The following is a 15,837-nucleotide window of genomic DNA, read 5'->3' on the forward strand; positions in this document are numbered from 1 at the left end:
CTGGAAGAGTAACAGAATAAAATAAAGTGTTAGATGCAGCTCAGTGGTGGATTGTGCTGTTTTAGAACAGGCTGATGGGCGGGCGCCACGTGGGGCCCTCCAGGGCTACTTGGTGCCTGCGGGCCCCCATGTTGGCGACCCCTGCCCCAGAGCGTCCACTGATGACTTTGATCCGCTGCTCAGTCCCATACAAAATAAAAATGATCTACAGATTGGAGCTTTAGTTGTCAGACCCATCCATATACCCGATCAGAACCTCTGAGCTAACAAACAAAAGACTGAGAAGGTTCAGGTTTTATTTCCCTCCTGTGGCTCCAAATACAAATTACTCTACAGAAACACAGTTCCTTGGGAAAGTGCAAAGTAAGTGTTTCAAATGTTGCTACGTTTGTTGGGATTTTATGTCACAATGTATCGCATTACTGTCAACCAACAGAAAAGTGATGCAGACCTTTCCCAAACAGAATCTAAAAAAATTGTGGCATGCATTTGTATTCGTCTCGTGGTTCTGCTTACAGAAAAGTTCAAATCTGGGTTGGGTAACACCAACCGGCCTACAACTGGTGGCACCCTGGTGTTAATACAGGGGACACAAAAAGATTAAAGGAACATTTTTTAATCTTACGTAATATTCTGGATTTCTGAGACACTTAATTCTGGGTTACCATTATTTTTCATCATTCATTAGAGCTGCAACAAATAGAAGTTGGACATATTGTGTGTGATGAATGCGTGGAACCTATGAGCTCTTCTTGGAAAAGCTTGACAAAAGTCAGCAAACACGCTGCAATCGTGCGTGAGTTTCACGTTTTTGACTGGAATTATTGAAACAAATAGTTTTTTTGCTGAGACGCACCTGCCGACGCTCATGAGGGCCTCCGAGTTGGGTTCTTTGTTTCCGACTTACGGAAAGTGACTCAGACCGTCGCCTGTCAGACAGCAGGGAGAGCAGAATGACGAGGCTGCTGAAGAGAAGCAGGAGAGGGAGGAAAAAACAACAGCTGCAGTGATGGAGCGCTGCACGGCGTGGGCAGGACGCTGCTGCCAGTCTGTCCAGAAGAGAAACTCAGGGCCAACAAGCAACGAAGCAGTGAAATTATGGGTAGTAGCTACTGCTGCCAAAAAGCATCGTAAATGCTTGAATTTGTTCATTTTCTTTCCCCTGGGCAGGTGAAATATTATCTGATAAAATCTGAGATCTCTCCACTGAAAATGAGAGTAGCTGCAGTCTTCTCTAACACTCATCTCCTAAATCAGCTAAGGTAAAACACGGCTGTTTTATGTTGACTTCATTAAAAGCAGAGCCACAGTAATGATTAATGTAATATTATCCCCACATTTTAGTTACGTATATCAGATTAATTAGAGATCTTTAATGCAGATGTTTCACTGATGACCAGGATGCATGAGGCTGGTGTGAAACCGACCCATAAATGCACATTTTCCTTCTCTAAACCCTCCACTTGTCTTCCAGCGTGCTCCGCTGGTTGAAGCTTATTTCTTTATGGCTATATTTACTTTTCTTTAGAACTTAGAGATTACAAATAATGACATAAAAGTCAAACTTGTCATTTCTTAGTCTTAGTATAAAGATGGAGGCTGTATTGACTGCTTTAACTTCCTGTTTGCTGCAGCAAACTGAAGCTCATGGCGCTCGGTCTGCTGCAGCAACCAGCGAGCAGAGCTTCTCAGTTCTGCGGTTTTCAGCCAGAGCTTATCTGGATGCTTTCACACTGACTAATTACTGCTGTTCAGCGCCTTTTATACAATATGTGATTGCTCTTTTTCTCATTATTTTTTATAAACTGATTTTTTTCCCCCATCCAGAAACTAAGCATCAGCAAAATGTGACTTGCGGACCAAGCTGAACTTCAGTGTTCTTGTGTTTGTGGTTTAATATCACTGGGGGGAAAAAATCCACCAAATTAGCTTCTTGAATTATTTTCTTCTGCTTTTTGTTTTATTAACCTCTGATGGCAGCGGATTATTTATGCAGTGTTATAAAAAAAATACGTTCCCCTTACAGATTCAATTTGTTTTTGCTTTTCAGTCTCTACCACCCCTACTTAGAAACACAGACTCACTTCTTTAATTCAAATCACAACTTTTTTTTTGTATCCTTTTTGATCCATTGTATATATGAAGATTCACTGTATATAACTGAATGCACCTTTCCTACTCTGCACCTTCTTGTATGAACCGATGTGGCAAGTGAATTTCTCCATTGTGAGATCAATAAAGCCTATCTTTTCTTATTTTATCTTAACTCAATACTCATCTGTGTAAGATTGCCTATTGTCTTTAATGTCAATTTCCCTTTCTCAGCCTTTGTATCTTTTAAAAATGGTTTTTATTCTGTGTTTCCATTTAGTTTTTCACATTCATGTGTTTTTATCTATTTTTTTTTGTATGGTGACCTTGAGTGTCCAGAAAGGCGCCTTTTAAATAAAATGTATTATTATTATTATTATTATTATTATTATTATTTACCATAAAGGTTTCAGATCATCAAACTAGTTTTATTATCAGACTTGCTGAAGAAATGGAAAAAGCAGTTTTTAAGCAAACATTTTTGAGCATGACTGGCCTGTTTAGGGTCCTGCACAGCCTCTGGGTCTGATTTTAGTCCAGGCTTTGACCAGGTGAGCCGGTCAGACGTGTATTTGCTGACGTACATTATTCACGTAAAAGCAAAAAAAGCAAACTGATGGATGGACACATTCTCCTTCAGGATTTTCTGAAGAACTGATTTCTACACAAAGCAAATGGTTAACTGTGAGCAATAAAAAGCAAAAGGCAGAAGAAATGTTTAAGGAGACGCATAAGTTTGCACGCCGCTGTATATTGGTAAGTCAATTATGTGTGCGGCTGTATTACATAAACTGTTTTTGGCATCATTAAAATGACAGCAGCGTCAGAGGCGCGGACCTCTGCACCCTCAGAGCGGCCGCTGCGTATTTTCCTCCTGTTACTCTGGAGATGATGTGGAACAGAAACTCATTAGCAGCAGAGGTCAGCGGCCGCTCGCCTTCCTGGGTCGGCCTCTTCTGTCCAGGACGCTGGAAAAACGTTCTTTCCCTTTTCAACAATTTATTTTTCTAATTTCTGGTCGTTTTATTACTTTTGGAAATGTTAGAATCAGAAGGTTTGTTTGTTGTTTCTTTAAGAAAAATAAACTACATTTCAACGTTTTTTTTGTGTGTGAATAAGTTGCTGAAACAGCTTTAAGAGAGTTTATGAAATTTAAGTAGCTACTCCTCTTTTTTTCTCTAAGCAATATAATAGAGAAGCATTTTTTTCCTACACTAGTTAACACCAGGGGTAAAGATGTGTAAAGAGCTGTAAAATAAATGCATCTCTTGTTGCAGTAGCATAATCTCACTGAACAACCATCCAGTACCTGCTAAACCTGACGGTCCTGTTTCTGGACTGCGGGAGGAAGCCGGAGTACCCAGAGAGAATCCATGCATGCACAGGGAGAACATGCAAGCTCTATGCTAAAAGAAAGACCCCAGGCCAGGATTTGAACCTTGGACCCTATTGTGGCAAGACAGCAGCGCTACCAACTGTAAAACCCACAGATTAACAATAAAATTTATTGTAAAAATAATTGTAAATGTAAAAAAATCCAGCTTTTGATTTGAAACTTTAATGTGTACTTTACTTTTTAAAGTTGACCACTGTGTCTAGGAGTTTTGAGTAAATAGTCCATGACTCCTTCTTCTTTCTTTGCCATAACTTCTTAATTTGTACTGATGTAGAAATAACAAAAACACAACAACCTTGAAATCAGCTGGGGCTCAAGTCTGGACGAGGACTCAGGTTGATTCTGCCACCGCACACTAACTAAATCTAACGCTTACTGTCTGAGAAATTAAACATGTGTTTTTTTTTAAGTCAAATTTCTGAAGCAAATGATGCATTTGATGCTTTTGTGTTCAGCACTTTGGCCAATGGCAGCTATTCTGCTACATAAATTAATTTGATTTTAGGGCTGCAATTCGAATCAGTGAAACCAGCCAAAATTGCTACATGAGATGTTAAGTCACACAAGTTCATCCAGCATACAAATTAGTCAGATATAATTATAAAGATTAGTTAGAAATATTTGGACTTTTTTGTGTGTAAATTACCAACATGATATTAGCTGATGCAGCACAGTTGTGGATGTGTGTTTTTAAAAGAATTGTGACGTGTTTAGTCTCTGAACCATGTAATCCCTCAAATTCCTCATAGCAAACCCAACTCTGAAGTGTCCTTAAAACCAGGGTTCTGTAACCTGCAGCTTCAGAGCTGCATCAACCCTGCGCTGTGGCTCTGTGGTTCTTAAAAGCTTTGGTAAATTATGACAAACTGAGCAATGTTTTAAAATGTACAGGTAATAAAAAGGTTTAGGTTTGGCCATTTTTTCTATGTGTAATATATACAAAGCCTTTTTACAAAAAATTACAATATGTTCTAACAGAGAATATTTATTATAAAGTATTATTTATTTGTCGTTTGGCTGCAAAGGATGCACGCTAAACAAATTTCCTATTGTTACTGTTTCACCGAGCCGTGACTACGGTGAAGCACCCTCGGTGGACCCAGCTCGTTTTACCCAGTCAGGCGACTCCCACTTACTTTTTACCTTGAATGTAGGACGCATAAAACAGACAAGTATGCTTTTAGTTATATTTTATCTAAGTAAAGACAGAGAAATAGTTACAGTCACACCAGCGCTGATGGGCCCCTGATCGGCAGGAGGCCTCGAGTGCTCATTACACAAACATTATAAAGGGATCTCGGGACACACCCATACAAGGGCGGTACACATCCAAACTGTGACATCAGCAGGGAAGCTGCGTCACCTCCAGGGTGGTATCTGATCGATATGTGCCAATCTTTTGGGTCAGTGCCATCTAAGTGTGCCATGCAGTTCTGGGATAAACAGCTCGTTCCACTTGACCTTGTTGATATCCTAACAGACCCCCTGATGATGTGTCATTATGGCACATCACCAAAGATGATCAACCAGTGGAACGACAACTCTCAGTCTGTCCCTCTCCCAGAACAGTCGGTCATTCCGTCCAGTCCAAGCAATCCACGCACGTCAGCTTCCGGCTTCCAGAGTCCATCCATCTGTGATCTCCATGGCAGTCGATAGTGCGGTTCAGTCTCTGGGGTCACACAATCTCTGCTGGTGTGACTGAAAAGCACTTTGTAAAAACAGTCCAGTTGTCCGTTAGCCCCCCCTGTTGGTGTGCCCCAAAGGCACATCACAACGAAAACAGTTCCAAGAAAAGGGCCGGACAAACCACAATGGAAACATCTTAGCATCAATCAGCATGAATACTTCATAATTCAGCCTTTTTTACTCAAGCCCACAGTCCAAGCATTTTATCTACAATTTAGGGTTCAACTATTCAAGCTAGGCCTGTTTTAGGTTCCTATGCGCACATTATTTTAAGTTTACTTTAGACTATATAAGCTAAAGGTGTACCTTAATCAAGGCCAAATTCGTCTACTCTACCCCCACCCCAAGAAACCTCCTACTTGGTCCTCCCCTCTCCATTCCTATGGACAATCATCCAACACCTTCAGTCCTCACAAATCCAAGAGTACCAGTAGGGGGCATCAGAGGGCAGGCTGAGTCTTCATCACAAAAAACCATCTCTAAGAAATGGCAAAAAAGTGATGGAGCCCAGTCTAGGGGAATCCCACTCTGGGCCAATCTGAGCGAGAAGACACCCTGTATTGAATCTAAAAATTAGCCTTACCAAGTAATTTATGGATCTGTGATAGCCATCAGATCCTGGTTCTCTATATAACAAAGCAAAAAGATTGCAAGAACTGTAGGTCTTGGTGTGTGTGTCTGTAACAGAGAGTTTCCATTCTTAGTCATAAAGCCATAATGATCAACATATTGCAACATCACAGTATAAACATCATAACACATAAAATCAAACATGGTGATGGAAGTCAGTGGAGAAGAGAAAGGAAAAAATCAGGTTTGTGATATAAAAAGAGTCTGTACGTCAATAACGCAAAGTTAAGGAAGCCTTCAGGCCATTCAGGCACAAGGCAGAAAATAATCTAATCGCGCTTAGGGTCTCTTCAGGCAACTCCTCCCGTTGAAGAATAAGGAATCAGAGTTCACTGGCTTCTTCATCCCCAGTCCTCTTCTTGGTTCCTCCGCATGGACAAAAACGATTTAGTTGGATGGTAATGAGTGTCCTGTCCTTTTTCAGGCAATAAGCATTTTATCCCCAGGAAAATGCTCTGTGAAGATGATTGGCAGACACCAGGCCTCGTTTACTGTTGAATAACAGAAACAAGGTGTAATTAGTGTTCTTATCAGGACTCCCAATCCTTCTGTCATTTACCTTCTTCAAACACTTTCACATCTAGATATTTCCTTTCACAATTATTGTGCTCTTAGCTTAACCTCCTTTGCTGTAATCATTAGATCTTGCATTACTCTTATATTAATGGAAAAATCTGAAAGTTCAACTTTATCTGCAGCAGCATTTCCCATGTGTGTCTCACCTTACAATTGTCCAACAGTTGAAAAGATCTCTGCAATAGAAATTTATCATCATATGTTTCATGGCTACTGTGACACGGTTCATCTCAATTTATCTAGCACACAGGGAATTGTACTAAAACCTTTCAGAAACTTCTTACTGAACCAGCTGCAAAATACTTCACATTTTTCTAAAAAGTCCAACAGAAAAACCCTTAAGTTTGTAAAAGAAAGTTCCACTATATATATTTGCAGAATAATGTTGTGATATTAATAAGAAGCAGCCCTATGTACTTCTTGTCTTATTTTGAAAAGCTCAGCTAAGAGAAAGGAAGTGTGTGCATGCCCCTCGCCCACACGGAGTTGTGATTGGTTGCTATTCAGGAAGTGGGTGTAGCCCAGGGCGGAGACAGGAAGTAGTTCTGTGAATCACTTTCAGCTTGACATGCATCAACCCAAAAGACTTGTAATTGAATGTGCCCTCCACCTGAAGCGAAGAGCAATTCTAACCCCATTAATTCTTGATTTTTTTAATCACTTCTGCTTGTTTTAACAGACAGCTTTTGTAAGCGACCCTGGTTTTTATCTTATGTCCCCCTGTTTGAATCTTGTTTGAAACAAACCTTTAAACTGTAGTATGCTGTGAGCAGTAACTCATTGTTGCTTATTAAACACATCGCCCCCTGACCATGTAAGTAGCTCCATACTGCTCTAGGTCTTTAAACCTTTTTCAGTCTTTCAACATTAGTTTAATTGATAATACATCCAAGCATAATTATATCCCCAAGTAAATCAACCCTTTAACAAGTATCTAGTTCTTGTTCTCATGTGTTTAGTTTATCCTTGAAAAACCTTAAGCAGACATTACTCCGAGTGATTTTCTTACATTCTCATACATTTATTATTATTACCTTTGTGATCTTATATCACCCCGTGATCTATAAATCCTTATTTTATGTTTGCACCGTCTTGTCCCAGCAGATTAAAAATTCCCATTTTAGAATTTGCTTTTTTGTTTCATCAATCACTGTCTGTTGTGATTATTGAAGAAATTGTGCAGTTCCTTTAAACCCTCTTAAATATTGACCACCCGTTGGTAAATGATCAGCTTTAAGTTTTGCCCTTCTTTTAATTCTTTGTTTAGCCTTAGTATCTGCACCTTAAATTGACGAATAGTGGAATTCTTTGTATAAACACTTCTCTATGTCCGTATTTGTTTTGGCCTCTATAATTTTGTTCTTTGCATTTTAAGTGTGAACCTGGTCAGGATAGAGAAAGTCATCTCCGATGCTCCTTTTGGCAACCCCAGCAAACCCAAACATAAAATTGTTCACAGTCAGTGTTAGGTTACAGGTAATCCCTGTGGGAACACGACGTTGTCTCCTCTGTTCAACCTGGTTTCAAGCGCCTGGGTCATCGAAACACTCCACCACCTGCGACAAATCTCTGACATTTTCAAACCACAGCAGCAATTCCTGGGTGTCCCACACCCCCTGTCTGTGAAATGTCCCCTTGTCGTAAGCCCAGGCTTTCAGTTTCTCTCCTGTTAAGTGTCCCCCTTTAGAGCCCATTTACCCCACAGTGTTCAAGAGTGTGTACTAGGTGCGTTTCCTGAACGCCAACCTCTCCATGTCATGTTCGTGAAACCTTGTAGTTGAATTCCATCACCTGTGAAGCAAAGCAGTCATGCATAGTTCTTTTCAAGATTTTCTTTATCACAGCAGTAGTGTCACTGTCTGATGCCATTGCAGCTCTGATGTTCCTCAGAGCCAACCTTCATGCATTGATATCATGTTGGAGCTGTTATCCTCATCTTGTGTCCAGGAGTGCTTCTGCTGTCCTGACCAGATACCAAACGTCCAACTAATCTAATTGACCTCATTACTTTTCTGCATGTACGCAAGAAGACAATGTTAGATTATCCTGGTCTAAACGAAAATAGTTGGCTAAACTCTGCTTATGTGTTTTTTCCTTCTGGATGATTTAACATCTAGCTAAAGGACAACTATTGTGCTATTTTGTGTTCAAACAGTGGTTGTTAAGTCTCCTCAAACCTTTTAGGTAACTGCGTACAATTCCAAACTATTTACACTGGTGCTTTAATCCTAATTTACCCAAGTTATTTATTAGAATAAGGCATTATTCTAAACTTGCAGTTTTATCCATTTAAGTCCTTAACCTTTGCGGTGCTTTACATCCTAATAATTAATTTCTTAGTTGCGCCTCTGCTTACTTTAAGATACCCAGTACATGTTGTGCTCACAATTTATCCTTCGGTTGAACAAGGTTAAAAGGTTTAGAGTTTATTCTGCTTATATTGAAAAATTAGCTTGCTCACTCGTTAGGTCATTCGTTTATGCTATTAACTGTTGCTGTAATGCCTACTTTAACTTTTTCGCCCACTAGTTTTGTCATGATCATAATTATCGCCCATTGATGTAATAGCATACATTGTTCTTATCCACTTTCCTTTTACGTTTAGACGGCCCCTCTATGTAATTCCCTTACTGTAATCCCCAATATAAGTTGTCAAACCTTTTAGGTTTAGCATAATTACTTAAGCTGCTCTATGCTCTCATCCCGTAACTTAATATTTTGGTGCAAAATGGATGTCTTTTAGTGGTTCCCCCTATTTCTTCTCATGCATGATGTATTTTATGAAGCTTATTGTATCTTAAAGGTGCCTCTTTGAATCTACTTCAAAACCCCTTGTGGGGTTAATAAAATTCCAAAACATATCTATGTGTGTTTAAATGATTTAAATAAAAACTTTGTTAGAAAAGTAAAAGAAAATCCTTCTTATTAGCGGCCCAAAATCTCTACCAGCTTTGTTTCCAGACCAGTACCACTTGTCCGAATGCGTTTGACCCTCTTATCGCTCGCTAATAACAGCTCTGACTTAAAACAATTAACATCCTAGGGGTTTAATAATAATCTTGATTGCTTTTAATCTGAAAGTTTTCTTCTAAGCGCATCCGCCAATGTGTATGTTTCTAATGTGTGTTTTGTGTTTTAATTATGTGCAGGAAAATCTGATGTGAAATGCAGAAGGGGTGTCTGCCAACTCATCTTTGTTTCGTGTTGCGGTCCATTGAAGGTTATCCGATGCCTCTGTCTTTGCCCCCGCAATTAGTTGTCCATTTTCAGTCCTCATGTCTCAGTTCAACAGCACAACATCGTTCCAGGACAAGCGTTGTCCATGAATATTCTTTCTCCAATCGTTGTGTCTGAAACCACAAGGAATTCTGCCAGCATTTTGCCAATATGGATTTTGTCCAAAATCAAATTGTCTAATACAAGAATTGTCCATCTTCATCCGTAGTGTAGTGTAAATAAGTTGAAAAGAAAAAAAATCAAAACAAAAATTACAAGAAAACTGTCTCAAAACAAAATCAACCACATCGTTCCCTCTAAAACAAAATTATTCTTGAAGTTTTTCACCTTTACCCCAGATCTTGATCCCTTAAAAATTTATCCAAGCAAAATATTTTACAGACAGTTCAACCTCTTTGTATAAGTTCATTAATAAAAAGCATTTCTCTTAACCTTGTAGCATCACATTCCCCATTAAACCTCTATGCAGCTTCTGCAAAAATTACTGATTTTTTGTCCAAAATTTGATTAAAAACTGGATTAGGCAGGAGTCAAGTGCATCACCTCTTTCTCCTTGTCCCAAGGATCAGCCCCCATGGCACTGCGGCACTGTTTCTGTATTCTCTCGCATCTGAGAATGTCTAAAATGAGACTAAATCTCTATGTTAGCACATTCCTATCATATTGACCAGGTTTCTTTGCAAAGAAAAAGAAGCAGAAAGATAGAGCTGTTAATAGCAGAAAGCAACAAACAATTTTAAGACACCACCTTTCCTGCCGGAAGATCTCCTCAGTCAAAACTAAGTATAATTTAGTGTCCAAATCTGATTATAACTCCTTACCGCACTGTCTCCTCAGAGCCCCCCGTTGGCAGAAAGGTGGCGTCTCCTTTATTCTGAAAGCAATAACTCAGAGAAAAACAAGAGTGTTAATAGCATGTAGTTAAAACCCTGGTCCCCTTAGTGTCACTTTAACGTGATGTTGTTCTGCTGATCCTGGGAAATTAGATCTATTCCTCACCTTTCCTTTGAACTCTGTTCAGAACCCCTCCAACAGAAAGAAAACAAAAAAACTAAATAAATTAACAAACAAAAACAAACAAAATTGTCTTCCAAGGAGCACAATTATGTCTATTCCAATATGACATAGGTTTTTGACGTATTACAAACTTTTTGATATCCTTCTGGTCCTTTGACCATGTGTATTTGCTATTAGTAATACTTTTATTCATATATAACTTTGCAAACTAAATTGGTCAAGGGTGAAACTTTAAAGCAACCATTTTCTCTGTCAGGCTTTCGAGCTTCTAGTGTTTTTCTATACATGATAAGAGTTTTCCCCGTAATTCAGCACATTGAGAAAGCTTACCCAAAAACAAAGAGATTAGAAGTAGAATCTAACTCTTCACAAGCTGGCTTTATTTCATTCTTTCCCTCTGACATAGTTTTCGTGCCCCCAGGCTAGACCACACAGACCCAGCCTTGCCATAACATTCAGATGTTTACATCATGGTCAGATTTGTTTATCATATCTTTTGTCCTGTTTCAGATTAAACTGACCCTCTGAGGCTTGCCTCAGCTCAGCATAACTAATAACATCAGATGCTTTTGTAACCGATGACATGCTTAATGTGGCCTTGTGATACTTCTCAAAATTTCTCATTAGCTGCATTCAAATCCCCAGTAAAAAGAAATAAAATAAATTAATACAGAACCCTTAGAAAAGCAACCATATTTAGTCCCATACAGTCTGTTTAAAGCAGTTTGTCTCATCTATTTAAATCAAAAATCATGTATATCTTAGTGCTCTTAAATTCTTCTTTTTAGGCAGCTGTAAAATCCTTTTCTCCCAAACATTCTCCCATATGCTCCCCATATGCTGTTTGCCATTTTATTAATGTTCTAAAATTACAATATAAAGGCTTTTTCTCTGTTATTATTTCAGCTGTCATGAATTCATTGACAAACACAAGCCAAGCACAATCTAATAGCATAACTGAATACAGCCCTACTGCCTCTGGTTACTGTACTGCATATTTAAGCTCCAAACAACAAAAACTTTTATCCCCAGTCCCAAGTATTTCTTACAGCCCTGGGATATTTTCTGTTTAAGACACGTTAACATCTCTCAGTGTAACAATTTAATTTGGCCGGATGTTTAATGTGGGAAGAAAAACAAACTGTTATTGAAATCTCTCTTTACCTTTCTTCAGCTTTTAGTTAACGTAGTTCATGATTAAAAACGTCATTTGAATTACGGAGCTGCAGTTCTCCCAAAACAAATGAACATTCTGAAACCATGAACATCACACAGACGAACGTTTAGTTACATACGATACACAAATACATACATTTACATACAAAGATGACATTCAGACAGACAAACACGTGCAGGCCTGCTTTTTCTGACTGTCTTAAATAGTTCTATGTTTTTCATAGTTTTTAAACGTCTATAGCAACGCCGAAAGATGTATTTTCAACGTGTTAAGTTCCCGCTTAGTTTAAAAGTGGAGAGCTTGCGCTGGCTACGACCCCCGAATGTTTCGTCCAAACACGGTTTTACTCTTCAGCCCCGCAAGGATACAACTCTGTGTCTCGCAGACACCTGGACGCTTACCCCTTTTTGAAAGTTATACGTTGCATTTAATAGTTACGAACAATTTTATCCACAACGGAAGTCCCAGTCGGTCCCCACGTAAACGCTTCCCCGGTGCAACGCCCTTTTTGTTCCGTTTCCGTTTCCTTTTTATTTTTTATTTTATTAAAAACTTTCGCTTTTCTTTTTCTTATTAATCCAACTGCCCCGACCAACTGGTTGCACTTTGAACACCCCCCTGCGCCAAAAACCCCCAAAACAAAACAAAACACAAATACATTTATCTGTAACCTCACTTACACACAAAGACCCATTTGCACACACACACACAGACACACTCAATATCCGCGGATCCAAGCAGTCTCTCCCCCACTCACTCTGACTCAATAATCTCATTTCAACAGACACAATATATTGTACAAGACATGACGAAGGCAACAATATCAGACAGACAGCTTGCGCGCAAACTTTCAACATTCTGTTCACATATGCTGAAGCCGTCTCCCCTGCCCAACGTGTAGTGTCATTTAAAAAGGCCAGAATCCGTACTTACTGGATAAAAATGTCCTCAATGTGCTCCAAAGTTGCCGTGCCTCTGAGGCCAAAGGAGCAGCTGTTCCTAGTACGTCAGTTCCAGCAGAGACTTCAACCGCATGTACCTCTTGTGGTTCCAGGTATGCTGATAAGCCAGTCCTCACATCACCAATAGCCAATACATACCCGCTTAAAGTCTCCACGAATGCTTTGATCCAAAGGTGCGCCCCTTTTCTGGGATCAGGGAACATGTGCCTCAGATGAACGTTGTCAGCACATGAAAGAGGGCTGTAAACAGCTGCATTCACCTGTCCTGTAGCACTGTGAGTCTGAAACAATGGCAGTTGCACACTTTGTTTTGTTGCAGGTAAAGAAAGATCAGTTTCGCTAGAATGCAGGTTACATCTGGGTCTTACGTCACAGCTTATCTGTCCCCCACATAACACCATACCAGGCACCTGCACCGAAGGGTCTGATGAAGTCACCACACTCCTGGCCTTGGATAACAGTTCTCCCTTATCACCATGCAGATTGTTTTGCATAGTTGTGTACTTACCTTCTTGTTTGAAAGAAGATGATTCCCTTACCCCTTGCAGATTTTCACTCTCTTGTTGTTTGTCGAGGCCTCAGAAGCACATGCTGAAATACAGTTCAGTTAGTTTTATCAAGCCTGCTATTTTGATTTCCTCTTTTTGGTATTTTTCTCGAGCAAACTCACCTGCATCACCCGTTTCTACTTGTGCTAGGGCTAATCTATTTTTTAACATCTGTAAATAGTAAGTGCACATTTTGGCCTCTGGTGGTGACCCTTCTGTATCACCAAAAACCCCGTCTCTCCTCATTTTTTCACACCACTCCTCAAATTGTTTTAAATGGTTTTCAGCATCTTTGTGTGGGAAGTTTGCCATTATGCTCCTTTTTCCTGTCTCCAGCAGTGTTCCTAAAGAACCCCCCTGGAGCTCATTTTCTGCCTGATTCTCAGCCATTCCAGCACTCACACGTCTTGGCCAACCTGCTGGGACAGCGTCCTGACCCCGGTCCAATGAGAGCTTATTTTTTATCTCTCAGACACCAAAACTTATTATGTTCCTATATGCCTTATTATTGTGTTTTTACACGGCAGTTTCAATGAGCCAGTGTACTCAGGATGAGAAGGCCCTTACCCTTCACTTCACTTCCACGGCTCAATGACAATAACGTGTCTCACACACACACACACACACACACATACACTCACACTCTCTGGCCAATCTTTTAGTTAACTCTGTACGTACCTTCGGTCTTGCTGGTTGTGTGTGCGTCCAGCTCACGGGTATATCTCGGCATTGCTGTCTCTACGACAGGTTCTCGGCTTCTCAAACTAGATATCTTGAACTCACTGGCTGATTTTCTATATTTGTCTGTAATCGGGGTTTTAACAGAGCCACCCTCCGTCAAACCTCCGCATTCATACTATTGTGTATTTGCCAGGTCTTGTTCTCAATCTCATACGCGCTCGTTTTTCGAAAAAGGCAGCTTTTATATTTCCGTGAAGACGAAAGATTTTATGTTAGTCCCCGCGGAAGATAAGGGGCTCTAAACCCACGTTTTCTAGGCTACACGATGTTTTAGAAGCCACGCGTAATGGCGTGTCTGTCAGAATGGCCGCTTTTATGCTAGACACAGAGGAAGACGTATTTTCCTCTGTGCCTAACAAGGGACCTCTAAACCCAATATTCTCAAGGTTCACAATATTTTCAGAAGCTTGGCCAAAACTTCCCGGACTCTCACCTCTGTGACCGCACGCAAATCCCAAATTCTCATCGATTATCGACACGTTTGCAAACAATTATCCTCAAACCTTTCTCTGCCTTTAGGAATACAAAAAGTCGGCCCTCCAGGAAGAAAAAGACACTAGGAGATGAATGAAATCTCCTTACCTTTTGTGCGGCCGCACGCTGTGTGTTTTTCTTCCGGAATGACGTCCTGGCCGGAAAACGGAAGGGGGTACGCCGCCTTTTGGGTCCGGGTGGAAACACCAATTTGTTACTGTTTCACCGAGCCGTGACTACGGTGAAGCACCCTCGGTGGACCCAGCTCGTTTTACCCAGTCAGGCGACTCCCACTTACTTTTTACCTTGAATGTAGGACGCATAAAACAGACAAGTATGCTTTTAGTTATATTTTATCTAAGTAAAGACAGAGAAATAGTTACAGTCACACCAGCGCTGATGGGCCCCTGATCGGCAGGAGGCCTCGAGTGCTCATTACACAAACATTATAAAGGGATCTCGGGACACACCCATACAAGGGCGGTACACATCCAAACTGTGACATCAGCAGGGAAGCTGCGTCACCTCCAGGGTGGTATCTGATCGATATGTGCCAATCTTTTGGGTCAGTGCCATCTAAGTGTGCCATGCAGTTCTGGGATAAACAGCTCGTTCCACTTGACCTTGTTGATATCCTAACACTATAAAAATAAGCTATTTTATAATGGATTTAAAATTGGTTTACAGCAGGAGTGTCAAACATCATTTCTATTTTGGGCCACTTTGGCATCGTCAAGTCATTAAAAGGGCTGAAAGCACCTGCATAGATGACACTTTTGATTTCACGATTTCATTCCAGGTCTACTGGTAAAAAAATCCCCTTCAACGTCCCTTTGGGGGCTCTGAACAGTTCACATAAAAATGTAAAAATAATTAACAGTAATATAAAAGTAGCACCCTTAGGTCCAATATAAAGTTACACTTTAAACTCTCATCATTCTGCATCACTTTTTCTCTTTTTGGACATGTCTATGTTTTTTTAATGTGTTGTGGGAAAAACTGACATCTAGTGGCCGGATGCTGTTACTACACAATAAAAAAAAAATCAACACTCTCCACAGGAGGCACAGCTTTAGCCACTTTACACAATTTAAAAGGATAAATGCCTCTACTTTATGACAAGATTTGCCTTTTTTGGCTCTTGAGGCCCGGATAAATTGCCTTGATGTGCCGGATTCGGCCCGCGGGCCTTGAGTTTGACACGTGATTTAGAGTCTAATTTTGTTTCGCTGGACCAAAGGCAAAAATTAGAGAAAATTAAGCAGTGACAACTCCCTGCCGGCAGGGGGCGGCGTTGCG

The sequence above is a fragment of the Fundulus heteroclitus genome, chromosome 3 (assembly GCF_011125445.2).
Source record: "Fundulus heteroclitus isolate FHET01 chromosome 3, MU-UCD_Fhet_4.1, whole genome shotgun sequence".
NCBI classification, from domain to species: Eukaryota; Metazoa; Chordata; class Actinopteri; order Cyprinodontiformes; family Fundulidae; genus Fundulus; species Fundulus heteroclitus.